Raw genomic sequence first — 5,839 nt, 5'->3', positions numbered from 1 at the left:
TTAAAATTTCTTATTCTTTTTTTTTAAATACATATGGCATCAAATGATTGCTTATAACAGTGTTACCTAATTTTCATGATGATTACATTAATATTTTATCAAGAGCTATTTCAAAAACTATAAGCTAGTGCAGATTCATTTATTCTCATGTATATAAAAAAGAAGATGTGGTATGATTTCCAATGAGACAACTCTCTACAAGAGACAAAATGACACAAATTAACAACTATAGGTCACCATACGGCCTTCAACATTGAGCAAAGCCCATACTGCATAGTCAGTTATAAAAGGCCCAGAAATGACAATGTAAAACAATTCAAGCGAGAAAACTAATGGCCTTATTTGTATAAAAAAAAGAACAAAAACAAATATGTAACACATAAACAAATGACTACCACTGAATTATAGGCTCCTGACTCGGGATAAATAAAATCCTGGATAAAGAAAAATGTACTTTTGATGATATTTTATGTCTTAGCTTTGCAAATGCTGTATACAAGACTATAGAAAATGTGCACTATGTTGAAAATTTAATATAATTTCTTGCCCATGAAAATTTTTGGGGGTAAAGATACATTCTGTTTGAAACTCTTCACTACCTGTGTTTTGTGAGAACACACAATACAGGGGAAGATCAAGCCATTTTAAAAAGATTGGGTTCCCAACCAGGACATAGGGGGGGTTCCAACTATATGTCCCCATTCAAATGCATTGTTCGTCCAAAAAAAAGGGGGGGGTTCAAACCCCCAGAACCCTCCCCCTGGATCCGCCACTGCAATATAGTTCAGAGGTTTGTTCATTCACCTGATTCTCTCTATATCCACAGAAGCATTTGATTGATAACATATCCCCAGATATCCAATTTACATAAGAAATGTGATAACAACCACTTTTTTAAAGAACAGTTTTATATGAGTACACAAACAAGTTGTTTCCAATTGTACATGGTATGGTGTTCTTCTTTCAAAATAATGGACAAAGGGAAATAACTCAGTTAAAATATTGCAGAAAATGTTTTTTTTGTGTTTTTTTTTAATTCCAATGCCATTTTAATTTTAAGGTCACAAATCAAAAGCAATCATTATCCCTAGGTGTACATAGGCACTCTACTTCAAATAGTTTGTGATTAAAGAAAAGAAGCTCATGAATGACTTAGCAGTCGTAATAATTTTGAGAAAGCATTTTCCTTTACATGTATTTGATTTAATATTACAATCAACAAAACTGGCAAAAAGTTCAGATGTTGTTATTTCTGTAAAAACACCTGTAAAATATCCTGATTCTTGCAAATAATATGAAAATTTAATGCATCACCTGCATAGTTTTACAATGAGTGCAGTAACTGATTGTAATGGTTTGGGATGTTTTGCACTCATGTGCATCATCATTCAAATAATTATTTTAAAGCAAAAATCAGGACATGATAATTATGCCATGCTTCTATAAATTTGCACGTACTAGGATTCTGAAGAAAGGAGCAGTTGGGTAAACTTAAATTGCACAGCAGCTCAATGACACACAAAAAAGCAAGAACTAAAGCATGTGAAAACCAAAAGAGAACTAGCAGTAAACATATATTGTGTATTGTTGTTTTCTATTCAGGTTAACTAAAAAGTATTGCCAAGTACTTTTTCAAATGTATAATAAATTTTATTTGGCAATCGCCAATGGCAGTCAGCAGGGTTAAAGAACATCAGTTGTTCGACCTGTTAGTCAAATGCGTTTTGTTTAAATATACTTTTTCACTGTTTTGGTCTTTCGGAAAATGTTGTTTGTGCTGTTCTTAGAAAATTTGTTTTACATGCACACGTATTAAAAATGCGGTTTTTATCCAACCCAATCATAGGTTTGAACGTAGTTTTCAATTAAGACTTGTTTATGTTGTATATAGATATAGGAAGATGTGGTGTGAGTGCCAATGAGACAACTCTCCATCCAAATAACAATTTAAAAATTAAACCATTATAGGTTAAAGTACGGCCTTCAACACGAAGCATTGGCTCACACCGAACAACAAGCTATAAAGGGCCCCAAAATTACTAGTGTATAACCATTCAAACTGGAAAACCAACGGTCTAATATAATTTGATTCATTTGCTCTTACTTCAAAACAACAAACAGAAAAATGGCAGTTTCAGTTAGTATTGAAGCATTTTGAGCTAATGGCATAATTTTGCACCCCTTAACATCACAATGGGTTGTGGACTATTTTTCAGGACCAGAACACCAGTCATCTCTTTTAATATCCACATGTGGATCAGGATCTGCTTACCCTTCCAGAGCACCTGAAATCAACCCCAGTTTTTGGTGGGGTTCGTGTTGCTTAGTCTAGTTTTCTATGTTTTGTCATGTGTACTATTATTTGTCTGGTTTTTTTTTCATTTTTAGCCATGGCGTTGTCAGTTAATTTTCGATCTATGAGTTTGACTGCCCCTCTGGTATCTTTCCTCACTCTTTTAACGTAGTTCTTGATATTGTTTTCTATTATGTTGCCATCGTCTATTGACACTAAGCTAATGGACAAAATACATTCTGGATCCACTCTGATTACCATCCAAGATGGCCATCACTCATTTTTATTAGAAATGGAAAGATTATACTAAAATTGAGAATGGAAATGGGAAATGTGTCAAAGAGACAACAATCCGACCAAAGAGCAGAAAGCTAACTTATACTCTATATTAAATATTTGAAAATTTACGATTAAATTATTTATCTGGCTGATTTGTTTCAATGCAGAAACAAAATTCTTTGAGAAGAACAACTTACGTATCCTGCTCTTCTGCGAAGATTGCTTGGAGTTGTTAGAATATGCATGTAGCTGTGTAGGGCCTTGTGATAAAACATATTAATGATGACAAAGGAGCTATTTTGTATTTGTTCTTTAGTAAATCGACACTAACTATAGTAATTATGTTGCATTGGTTGTAGTCTGTGATTGTTCCCACCAGAGACATATAAGTATGTCTCTGATCACACCCACACCGAGGCTCACACTCTTCCCGAATTGATTTTCCTCTGAGTTCAGTATTTTTGTGATTTGCAAATTTCAGCAATTTTCTTTCAATTTAAATTTAGACTTTTTCTTTAACAACTGTTAGGTCTTGCATCATACATGTCTCTGATGTGAACAAATGGCTTAAATAAATCTGACTGACTGTAGCTTAACCAGCGTTCCAAGTGGGCATTTTGGTTTATCAACGGCCTTGGATTCTTTAGTTTGAACATCTCTACTTTAAACTAAATGTGTATTGATCACTTTCAAGAAAGAAAAAAAAAATGTTTTAGATAATCATTATACTCATGTTCTAATGCTGTTTGGAATGATACTTCTGCATGCTTTTAAAATCCAGTTAATGGAATGGAAGCTTACAATATTGACATTGTTAACAATTATACACAAAAAGTACAGAGCTATGCCTTATGTGCTGAACTACGATAGTTCCATAAAGTTATATAAAAAAAATCACCTAACACAATAATCAGGACTTCTAGGGTAATTGCATCTAATAACTGCTGGTCAATTCAATTTAATACTGACCTAAATCTTCTTTTCTGAGTGTCTCTTTAATTATCACGTATAACTGTCTGATTTCAAGAAACAAATTGTGCGAGTTTTATTTCTGTCATCAGAAATCATTTGAGTAAATATTTTTTTTTACAATTACTCTCGAAAAGTTTGAGATCATGATCAGTCAGATTTTATAATTTAATATTGAAATACTTCATTGCTCATTACCAGCTACCAACTCATGCATCGTGATTTGCAACTGAATTTTAAGACTCGCTATAGAACGAAACATGAGACTAGATACCAGGAGTTGGGATACAAAAGATAATCCAATATAAATTAGAAATACAGTATGTATATTTCATCCTGTCAAAAGTTCATGTAATCACGGAAATATACAATAGAATGGTTTCAAATGTTTGTCTTTCGAGTGTTCCTAATGAAGGGGTAAATCCAGAACAGTGCTTCGGACGCACACACTTTTAACGTGTTATTACCATTTTTCATATACTAGTATCTAAAAGTGGTACTGTTCTTCTGGCAAGAATAACAGGATACGTGGTGTATATGTTTATGAGACTGTAACTTTTATAAAATTGAGAATGGAAATGCGGAACATGGCAAAGAGACAACAACCCGACCAAAGAGCAGAAAACAGCACAAGCCTAAAGACCTATAAAACCACGTCTAGTTTGTTTAATTTGTACAACACCCAACCAGTTTCGCCATATATTGTACTGATCACTTCATCACAGTTGAGTTCATTCAAAGATGGTTTTAGTGCAATAATTCCACTCATGCCAGTTATAGAAGAATGCATGCATACCCCATCATCTTTTTATTTGAGATATCTGTCATTGGTAGTAGACTTAGCTGTGATTTTTGATATATTACACGTCAATGTGACAGTTTCTCAATGACGCGATTAAATTAAAGACAAGTTAACAATACCATCCTTATCAAAAAGACGTAAAGACAAACGATTAAGGCGAACTATAACATACATGGCCATATCCTATAGAAGAGGTTGACTCGGCGAGATATCTTGGCCTTTCTATACACAAAACATTGTGTTGGAACAAACATATAGACAACATCGCAAAGAAAGCTAACTCGACCCGAGCTTTTCTTCAAACTCTCGGAAACATCAAAAACTATCCCAGTGAAACAAAAGCCTTATGTTATCAAACGTTTGTAAGACCACTCATGGAATACTCTAGCACCATCTGGGATCCAGCTACTAAGGACAATATAAACAAATTAAAAGCCATACAACGACGATGCGCACGATTTGTACTTGATTATAGAAGAACAAGCGGAGTAACATCAAAGCTACAAACTTTAAATTGGGATACATTACAGGAAAGAAGAGCTAAATGTAAATCAATCATGTTTGATAGAGTAGTGCACGAACTCATTGCTATACCATCCAAAAACTTACAGCCAGAAACAACAACTGTACGAGAGCACCAAGAACGATTCCTTGTTCCTTTTGCCGGGACTCAAGTATATCGATACTCGTTTTTCCCTGACACCTTCATAATCTGCAATGGACTGCCACAATAACTAGTAAGCTGCACAACCCTTGATTCATTCAAAAGGGGTGTGCAATTGGTTCAGCTTCGATAGATGTCCAACCCTGTTTTAACTTTCTTTTAAATAATCACCGTTTCACTACATAGATATTTCGCACCTACCCGCACATTTGCTGTTCTCACATTGAACATGTACATAAAACAGTACGATAATACTCCCCTGAGAGGCCTGTACTGTATATAAAGGAAGAAGAAGAAATAAAAGGCAGATAATACCTACAGGAACAATTCAAAATTATAAGACGAAATAAATCCGACAACATCTTGAGGCTAACACGAAATATAATGAATAGACAAATAAAGGTCTTAAAACATAGAAAACTTAAGACTGAGAAGAAAAAAAATTCGGAGGGCCCGTGGGGGTACAGTTCACTCTAATGACTTATTTTTTGCGTGAATCAAGACGGTTTTTTTTCGTAATCCCTAAGACAATAGTAATCTACGTTGACCAGTTCATCAAATATTTACTGTTGTCGTGCTACCGTGAGGGGGTGGGGTAGTGGTGCATGGAGTGCATGGTGGTAATAAAGTCAGTGTATATACATGTTGAGTTTCTTTAATAGAAAGTCTGACCAAAAAAAAGATGTAGAGGAATGTTTCATGTCAGTTATTGGCTGAAAAGCGTAGTTAGCAGTTACAAAACCACTAAACTTTTTAACTATTTCGTATTGGTGTCCGCCCCTGAAAGTTTAAACGATTTACACTACAATGAGTATGCGTTATCTCCCTTACA

Source organism: Mytilus trossulus, chromosome 1 (genome assembly GCF_036588685.1).
Source record: "Mytilus trossulus isolate FHL-02 chromosome 1, PNRI_Mtr1.1.1.hap1, whole genome shotgun sequence".
Classification (NCBI taxonomy): domain Eukaryota; kingdom Metazoa; phylum Mollusca; class Bivalvia; order Mytilida; family Mytilidae; genus Mytilus; species Mytilus trossulus.
This window is presented reverse-complemented; position numbering follows the sequence as displayed.